Consider the following 10,878-nt stretch of genomic DNA (forward strand, 5'->3'; position numbering starts at 1 on the left):
TTTGAGTTTTCGGATGGTGCTTCTTGATTTTCTCTTCCACGGTGGAGTCGACTGTCATCGCAAACAGTCCAATCGGAGCTCTTGAAAGGGCATCTGCGACGGTGTTTTCGACTTTTTTCTTGTGTTGCAATTTGAAGTCGAAAGTTTGGAGCTACATTGCCCATCGGTTACGACGGTAAAAGGTCTGCTTTCTAGGTACGGGCGGAAATTTCCTATGGCCCAGTATATCGCGAGACATTCCTTTTCGGATGTGCTGTACTTTGCTTGTGCATTCCTTAGATTTCTGCTGGCGTAGGCTATTGGAACTTCAATTCCGTCTTGTATCTGTGACAGCATTGCTCCTAGGCAGGGTTGGCAAAAATCCGGATAATTTGAATAAAATCCAGACCAGTGGTTTTTATTGGATTAAACCGGATTTTATTGGATTTATCCGGATTTTTTGAGTCATTTTAGGTGTTTTTGAAGGCAAAGTACTTCTGTTTAGCTCTTATTTGAATTGGGGCACTCCCCGACCCCTAGCCCCGGTTCCAATACAAAATCGTCTTCTAGTTTAACTGCTAAAATGTTTTCATGAAATCTATTTGTTTCCTGAGTGCACGAGCCTAACACTAGCGCGGCTCCAGTGGAACCCTTACAAGGGGACTTTCCTTCTAAACTCCGGGTTTGGCTTGGCAAAGGCTAGTTGTATAAATCCCGCCCACAAATGCCTCTAGCTTTCCCAAGCCAAAACTGGAGTTCGCAAGGAAAGTCAACTTGTAGGGGATCCACTGGAACCGCGCTATGCTTTAAGTTCGAGTAATACTGGTAATATATTGTAAGCTGTAACTGGACAGTAACTGCTAACATAACTATTAGTTTTATCATTTATAATTAGTAATCTTTAGTTTTCGCTTCAAATATTTTTGCCTTGTTTCTGGTTGTATTTTAATTATTTTTATGGCACAAAATTTATTTTTCCAAATTCATTAAGTGGATTAATCCGGATTAAACCAGGTGGTTTAAACTGGACTGGATAGGTAGTTGCCAACCCTGCTCCTAAGCCTGCATCTGAGGCGTCTGTAGTTAGGATGCTTGGTGTATCTGGATTGTATGCTGCTTAAGGTGGAGAACTGCTGATAGCTTCCTTGATCTTTTGGAATGCTTCCTCTTGAGAGAGACCCCATTCGAACTTGACACGTTTCTTTTTCAACTGGTTGAGCGGAGTGGCTTCTTCTAATAGTGTGGTATAAATCTGTGGTGCCATCCAGCCATTCCAAGGAATCGTTGGAGTTGTTTTAGCGTCTCGGCTGGGGAAAATTCTTGATGGCTTCCACTTTGGATGGATCTATGCAGATTCTCGATTTGTTTATGACATGTCCCAGTTACTGCTTCTGACTGGGCAAATCGGCATTTCCTCAATTGAAGTGTGAGGCCGGCGTTCTTCAATTTAGTCATGACATATACCAGAGCGTTCTTCTGTTGCTTCCAAGTTTCGGATGCTATCAAGATGTCATCTAGGTATACGATTGTAGCAAGAACATGCAAAGCATGAAGTTATTCCCTTCGCTCTATAGTATTTTCAAATATTTTTATATATGGCTGGTAGTTCCCCGCGTTGAGGCTGGTTTCTTTCCCCAACTCGTGCGCGTCATCGGGAAAACAAATTCCCTAAAACTCTCTCCGCGTGTACGTTCGTGAACGTTCTTGCACAAATTTTTACCTCTCCGAGTGACGTATGTCACGGAGAGGTTCTGTAACGACCGTGTGTCTGTGTCTGTGTGTGTGTCTGTTGTTACACCCACGTGACCGCGTTCGCAGTTTCCAAATCGGAGCAAACGTGTTCGCCATTTCCGAACTGCATTCACAGTCACGGAAATGGCTCCTCCACTTGAGTTCTCACACCAATCTTCTGGTCTTGATCCATCCCACACGGACACCAGTCTGTACATACTGGCTGCTAATCACCACCATCTTCTGGTCTTTGTCCATCCCACTTGGACACCAGTCTGTACATACTGACTTCTAATCACCACCATCTTCTGGTCTTTGTCTATCCCACATGGACACCAGTCTGTACACACTGGCTTCTAATCACCACCATCTTCTGGTCTTTGTCCATCCCACATGGACACCAGTCTGTACACACTGGCTTCTACACCACCATCTTCTGGCCTTAGTTTTTGTCCATCCCACATGGACACCAGTCTGTACACCTGGCTTCTACACCACCATCTTCTGGTCTTTGTTTTTGTCCATCCCACATGGACACCAGTCTGTTCACCTGGCTTCTACACCACCATCTTCTGGTCTTCGTTTTAGTCCATCCCACATGGACACCAGTCTGCACACCTGGCTTCTACTCCATCGTCATCGTTGGGTTTAAGACATTCGCGGAGATGAGCTAGGGTAACGAGGAACGTCTAGCCTCCCTAAGGTGGGATCGCCACCAAAGGGTTTCGCAATTGCTGTTGTTCCTGCTTTTAGCTGTAGTTCGACACCCTTATATACTACCTATTTGAGTAAGGCGAAGCAACCGGCGTATGCTTTATTTCAAACGCCAATATTAGTCAAGTCTCTCAAGAATGTCTAATTGTTCTTTATCAATGCGATGTAACACTCAATAAGGCGAACAACTAACGAAGAAAATATTTAATATTAATTATATTTATTTTAATATTTAAGATCATCTTGTTTCTCAACTCAAAATTAAAACAGAAAGAGTTAAAAAGCAGTCTTATGTTTTAGTCTGTGTGTGTCAGTCCGTTAGTGCACCGCGTTAGCAGCTTGCTTTGTTTTGTGGAAAGAAATCCTACAAAACCTTAATATTTTTTTCTCATAATTTATAATTAATATATGGAAATATATTTCGTAATTTCGATGCCTTTAGTGGTTTTTTAGCTATAAAGCTCTGTTTCATTTTGATATCCCAAGAATATTTTTTATATTATTATTTGAAATCGATGTTTATATATTACGTAAGCTATACTACATCTGTTTATAGCATAATCCTTTCTAAAGTGATTTCAAGAAGAACGTAACTACGTTGGTCAAATGAACTTTATTTTGCCAATAGGCCTAGTGAACCAAAAAGAAAACGCTTGGGTTTGGTTTTCGTTTCTGTAAAGCCGAGACATTAACGGTTCAGAGTGAGCCGAAAGTTAAACACACTTTTAAATAATTAGGCTTAGATTTTATAATCATGATGGAAATCTGGGCCGCGTTGAGCAGAGCTCAGCGCTGTTAGCAGTGTCCTACAGAACGAGGTTCTGTTATTGAATTTTGACGTCAGGGTGCTCAGCGCTGAGCCAGCGCGGTCTTCAAAGAAAATAGTCGGGTTTTTGGATAACGTGACGTAAAACGCGTAGTTCTCAGCTTGGCAAAAAATCATAGAGGAATTAATACAAATAGCTCTTGCTGATTCTGACGGGACTATAGCTATTTAATTGGCGTGAAACCAGTTGATCACGCGAGAATTTTAAGAGACATGTTAGTTTCTAATTTTAATCATAAAAGTTGTTGTTATCTATCTCATTAAATATGTTATCATACAATTTTTGTTAAGCCTTGGTACCTTACACGCTTTATTGCGCTAGCGTCATTTTTAAAACACCGATGACCGGAAAAAAGCTATGGCGACAGATCTCACCGGTAAACGTTTTCCAAAACCCGCTGTCATTTTGGGGAGCTCTGCTGGACGCAGCCCAGACCAGTGAAAGGTCTGATCGTAATCGGACTATAGCTTCGTGTTTTCATGCTTTTTATGGTGCGCATTTACCTTCAGTGTGTGTAGCCACAAATTAGCTTTGGTGTTATGTAACGTTAACAGTCATGTTGTCAAACTAAGAAAATCGTTGGGGTGAAACGAGAGGATAGTGTTTACATGGCAACCCTGTTGTGAATATGGCTTTGAACATAGAGGGTATACAGTTGAGGAGTAGAAAATTTGGCCTTTACAAACACGTAAAGGTAATATCCCTCCAAAGTTTTATATCTTCATTTCCCGTTTTCCCCCATCGGATGATTTTAATGTGTACAAGTATATCCTTATTGGATATAAAATGTCGTCTGATTTACAGTATATTTGCTATGCTTTGAATACTGCTTTAATATTTCGTAAATTTTAACTTCAGTATTTGTTCATAAAAAAAAGAAACATTTCCATATATGGGTAAATAAGTTTGTTAGTAGTCCTCTTCTAGACTCGGAGAGGTAATATTTATATGCACTACTGGGCGAGTGAAAATCCCCATTGGCTAAGGGCGAATCATCACCAAGAAAACTGGAGGATAAACGTTTGGTGTGGATTGTTAGTTGATCGGGTAATTGGACCTGTTTTTCTCGAAGAACATCTAAACGGAGATCAATACGTTCATCTCTTAAACACCATAGTGTCCGACGCCTTAGCAGAACGAAGACGAGTCTGGTACCAGCACGATGGTGCACCACCGCATTTTGCACGTGTTTCTCGGGATTGGCTAGACGCGGAAATCGGTCCCCAATGGATAGGTCGTGGTGGTCCAGTCGCTTGGCCACCTCGTTCGCCAGATTTAACGCCGGTGGATTTTTTCTTTTCGGGGTATGTACAAACCCTTGTGTACGCCACTGAGCCACCAACACTTGTTGGGCTTCGAGACCGAATTCAGCAAGCGGCTGCTCTCGTTTCTCCCGAGATGTTAACTCGCGAAAGAGAAAACTGAGAATTCCGTTGTCGGCGATGTTTCAATGTCGACGGGAGACATTTTGAACATTTAATTTAATGCTTTGTTATTAAAATTGAATTTGAAGAGTTTAATGTTTAAATTTGGAAATGTTTAATTAACTTCAATTTGGGCTATTTGGTTTCCGCAAGTGACATCTTTTCTTTCCTGATTAAAATCCGTCATTGATTACTTTATGCATTTCATTTCTCTACATCAAAACTGAAACCTTTGATATTAAGTGGAACTGAAGTGAACTGATCCCAAAAGCGCCTGTAAATCCCTTAAAATTTTACTCCATGAATGAATGAATGAATGAATGAATGAATATTTATTTTCTTTTCACATACAGTGAATCCCTTTTGGACCAGGGAGGAGCACTTAAGCTGCTCGCGAGTTTAATTTTGTACAATTTAGAACATTTTATTTATTAGATTATTATATGGTTTAAAGCTTAAGGCGCGGTTATTGTTGTTGTGGTGACAGGAGTTGGTCTAATATTGTTCCAAGCTTTTAGGAGGGCTTTTGTCGATTGCACATTCTTGGCTTTGTCTTTACCCGTAAAACCTAGTCTAAGGAGCAAAGTATTTTGTGCATTTGATGTTCCGTTGGCATTTTCGCGGTATTGACTAAAAGAGGGACACTCTAACAGGATGTGAGGAATATCTTCACGCGCCGAACCGCATCTCGGGCACGCTGGGTCTTCCCCAAAAATTTCTGCTCTTCGAGCCGCTGTTGGTAAAGCTCCAGTTCTTGCTAAAAAGATGAGCTCGCTCTCTTTCCCTTTGGAGTAGAACGGTTCTACCGATGGAGACGTTTTGGCGCGGTAAACTGCCAGGCTTTGGTGACGTTCTAATTCGGCCCTCCATTTCTGTTCGGCGAGATCTTTAACAGACTTATCCACGATCTTGTTCCAGTCTCCAGTGTTAGTGACTCCTACTCTGCTAGAACCGCATCCATACGTCCCATCGAGGAAAGAGAGCCGATTAATCCAACGGGTTCTAAGTCCCGTAGCTCGTAGGTAGCGGTAATTATTTTTGACGAATGACATGGTATTTGTTGTAAGATTGGCAACCTTTGTGTTTAATAGCTCCGAGAAGTCTACTAGCTTTACTAGCGAGATGTTTTTCGAAGGTTGCCAGGTACTCATCATGCGGAGTAAATGTTATTCCCAGGTAAGTCGCCTCTTCTACGATCCGTAGTTCACTTTCTTGAAGAGTTATGGGGATATTCGGTAACTTGTCACTTCCAAAGTGCAAGACTTGACATTTATTGGGTCTAAATAGTAAACCGAAGTCATTCGCGTAGTCGCCACAAATTTTTAAGAGATCAGTTAGTGTGACTCCGGTTTCAGCCATGACGCAAATATCGTCCGCGAAAAAACTCCGGGTATCATAAAATCGAGTGCCGCATACGATGGGTGTTTGAAATGGTAACCCTTTTGAGATGCCAGTAAGTTCTTTTCCAACGGTTCTAGGTACAGCGCGAAGAAGAATAGGAGATAGCGGACAACCTTGTTTAAGACCAACTGTACTCTCTATAAAGTCCGTCTTCGTATCTCCAAGCTAATAGCGATAGTGAGTATCGTTATAAAGTTGGGATATATGGTTAACAAGTGCTGCTGGTATACCCAGTTCAAACATAGTACTCCATGGTTTTTGACGGTTAACACTGTCATAGGCTTTCTTCAGGTCCAAAAACCCCAAGTATACCTCTCTATTTTCTAATTTAGCCATTTCAATGGTCTGGGTTACAATGAACAGATTGTCTGAGCCACGTCTATCTCGTCTAAAGCCATTTTGTAGTTCTCCAATAATCTTATTATTCTCAACAAATTTTTCGAGGCGGTCCTTCAGGATAGACATGTACAACTTTGAAATACATTGCGATAGCGCTATAGGTCTGTAGGACGAGAGGTCTTCTTCGTCTTTATTGCCTCCTTTGTGTATCAGCCTTATTTCTGTGTGGCTCCACGAGGTCGGTATTACATTAGTGTTTCGCACCTCGTTAAAAAGGTCGCGTAATCTCTGCAAGGTAAGTGGGCCCAGTCCTTTTAAAAGTTCATTTGTTATGCTATCCTCACCAGCAGCCTTTCCAGACACCAAATTAGATATTGCTGCGTTCAATTCGCATAGTGAGATTTCGTCCATTATATTAGCATTTGACAACAATGCTGCTGATACATCTTCCCTTGGCGTTATTCTACAGGGCCGGTAGGCCCTTGTAGATATGACTTGATACTCTTCTGTAACGTTAATGCAAAATTCACATGCTTTTGCCAATTTTCCTATGGAGATTAACATGGGGTTTTTCGTGATATTTAGCCACCTCTAACCGAAAAACTAGAGCGAAGTTACTTTTCGGAATACTCTTAATTTAACAATTAAGTATTCAGGGTGTGCGATCGGCTAGTCTAATCAGAAACAATTAAGTCTAAGTATGTTAATTTTAGTTAATTACGGAAGTACAACTCTTGAGTTAAACGTCAGGTTAACCTGTTAGCGCGCTGATACCCATTTCTTCAATTTTCAAGCATATTGAGAACAAGGGAGGGCCTAGCTTTGTGCCTAATAACAAGTTAAATTGACATTTTCAGTTTGATTCATTCTGTGGAAGTTGAACCATGGAGCCTTAATCTTAACAAGATACAGGCTCCATGGTTAAACTTGTTTTTGAGCAGTCGACGCTTGTTTAGTATTTTACCGGCTCAAAATATTTATTTCATTTTATAAATTTTCTGTAACACTCTTGCTAAGAAACACTTTGCTATCAGGTCGAAATTTTGTTTAATAAAGCAATCCAGGTATAAAACTAAAGGTAATTGATTTCATTAAATTATAAGATATTGGTTTTTGGATGTTCTTTAAGACCAAGGCTTAGGTTTCTTATGTATTGTATTTGTATATATTCTTGATTCTCGGAGTCGGGAGTCGGGACTCGGGAGAACCCAGTTACACTTACCCAGCTTCTGAGCCTCCAGTGTCGTCTAGTTTGGCCTACACTCTCGTGTTTTTAAGCTGAAGGTTATGTTGCAAACTTGCAACGTTTTTGCTTTACAGACTTGGATAATTTTAATAATAGTGATGCTTCTTGATCTTTACTCTTTAGGATAGTAACAGTATGTTGTAGAAAAAGAGCTACTACTTGAAGGACTTATCTTTATTTTATTTTAGAAGTATTATTAAAATTTCAGAAGCTCCGCAACCGTTACAATAACTGTTTCTATAGCAGTTAATTCAACATTCCTTTGAGGTATACAGGGTTTTAGTATTTGTTAATCTCACCAAAATGCTACTAATTCAGAAGGTGTGTGGTACAATTCCTGAAACTCAACCAATGTAGAGGACGACATCATTCGTTAAAACAATTTTTTCCCGTTGCAACAGTCCGTATATGATATTTCGTTTTATAAATTATTTGTTTCCAAGAGTGGATTGTTTAATTCAGAAATATAAGTAACAGTGGTGCTGGTTAATCCAGGAGAACATTGTCTTTACGTAATTTAATTAGTCAAATAAATTGCATGTGGAGATTTTTTCAACGTAACCATGTGGGAAACAGAGGGTTACGTTCGCTATTTCCACAGTCCTCATTGCCATTTGTTTATTTGTCAGAATTGCTATGAATTGTTTAGGTATTTGATTTAATTACTGGTATTTAAGCGAAACTATGGAATCACATCATTCATTAACATTGTAATCTTTGTAGTGATCCGTTGTAACAGGCTCCCCGTTACAACATATTTTATTGTTAATCTTCACGTTACCGCAAATTTATCACGGGGCTATGTGTTGGAACTAATTAAAAACTCATCTAAACAAGCTCAATTTATAAGCTAAATCAATATTGCCAAACCATAATCCTTCATTAATTTCAACTCAATTAAGCCTAAAACCTTTAAATTAAACTTAATCAAGATAAACCTTTAAATTGAACTTAATCGAGATATACCTTTAAATTGAACTTAATCGAGATATACCTTTAAATTAAACTTAATCGAGATATACCTTTAAATTGAACTTAATCGAGATATACCTTTAAATTGAACTTAATCGAGATATACCTTTAAATTGAACTTAATCGAGATATACCTTTAAATTGAACTTAATCGAGATATACCTTTAAATTAAACTTAATCGAGATATACCTTTAAATTGAACTTAATCGAGATATACCTTTAAATTGAATTTAATCGAGATATACCTTTAAATTAAACTTAATCAAGATAAACCTTCAAATAAAACTTAATCGAGATATACCTTTAAATTAAACTTAATCGAGATATACCTTTAAATTGAACTTAATCGAGATATACCTTTAAATTAAACTTAATCGAGATATACCTTTAAATTGAACTTAATCGAGATATACCTTTAAATTGAACTTAATCGAGATATACCTTTAAATTGAACTTAATCGAGATATACCTTTAAATTGAACTTAATCGAGATATACCTTTAAATTAAACTTAATCGAGATATACCTTTAAATTGAACTTAATCGAGATATACCTTTAAATTGAATTTAATCGAGATATACCTTTAAATTAAACTTAATCAAGATAAACCTTCAAATTAAACTTAATCGAGATATACCTTTAAATTAAACTTAATCGAGATATACCTTTAAATTGAACTTAATCGAGATATACCTTTAAATTAAACTTAATCGAGATATACCTTTAAATTAAACTTAATCGAGATATACCTTCAAATTAAACTTAATCGAGATATACCTTTAAATTGAACTTAATCGAGATATACCTTTAAATTAAACTTAATCGAGATATAACCTTCAAATTAAACTTAATCGAGATATACCTTTAAATTAAACTTAATCGAGATATTACCTTCAAATTAAACTTAATCGAGATATACCTTCAAATTAAACTTAATCGAGATATACCTTTAAATTAAACTTAATCGAGATATACCTTTAAACTAAACTTAATCGAGATATACCTTTAAATTAAACTTAATCGAGATATAACCTTCAAATAAAACTTAATCGAGATATACCTTTAAATTAAACTTAATCGAGATATACCTTTAAATTAAACTTAATCGAGATATACCTTTAAACTAAACTTAATCGAGATATACCTTTAAACTAAACTTAATCGAGATATACCTTTAAACTAAACTTAATCGAGATATACCTTTAAAATAAACTTAATCGAGATATACCTTTAAACTAAACTTAATCGAGATATACCTTTAAACTAAACTTAATCGAGATAACCTTTAAACTAAACTTAATCGAGATAAACCTTTAAACTAAACTTAATCGAGATAAACCTTTAAACTAAACTTAATCGAGATAAACCTTTAAACTAAACTTAATCGAGATAAACCTTTAAACTAAACTTAATCGAGATAAACCTTTAAACTAAACTTAATCGAGATAAACCTTTAAACTAAACTTAATCGAGATAAACCTTTAAACTTAAATAAAATTAAGGTGAAACTAACCCAAAACACGATTTTTTTGGTTCAATTCATGGATACGTTATTTAATTAAAATTAAAACTAAACTTATCTTTCACCCAGTCTCAATTTTCCTTTTTAATCTTTACAATTAAATGAGGATTCAAGTCGATTTTTACACCCATTTCAAATCCATATTTACACCCATTTCAAGTCGATATTTACACCCATTTCAAGTCCATATTGACACCCATTTCAAGTCGATATTTACACCCATTTCAAATCCATATTTACACCCATTTCAAGTCGATATTTACACCCATTTCAAGTCGATATTTACACCCATTTCAAATCCATATTTACACCCATTTCAAGTCGATATTTACACCCATTTCAAGTCCATATTGACACCCATTTCAAGTCCATATTGGCACCCATTTCAAGTCCATATTGACACCCATTTCAAGTCCATATTGACACCCATTTCAAGTCCATATTGACACCCATTTCAAGTCCATATTGACACCCATTTCAAGTCCATATTGACACCCATTTCAAGTCCATATTGGCACCCATTTCAAGTCCATATTGACACCCATTTCAAGTCCATATTGACACCCATTTCAAGTCCATACTGACACCCATTTCAAGTCCATACTGACACCCATTTCAAGTCCATATTGACACCCATTTCAAGTCCATATTGACACCCATTTCAAGTCCATATTGACACCCATTTCAAGTCCATATTGACACCCATTTCAAGTCCATATTTA

The sequence above is a fragment of the Phalangium opilio genome, unplaced genomic scaffold (genome assembly GCF_054372755.1).
Source record: "Phalangium opilio isolate 3A_F unplaced genomic scaffold, DU_Popi_V2 ptg000086l_1, whole genome shotgun sequence".
In the NCBI taxonomy this organism is placed as follows: domain Eukaryota; kingdom Metazoa; phylum Arthropoda; class Arachnida; order Opiliones; family Phalangiidae; genus Phalangium; species Phalangium opilio.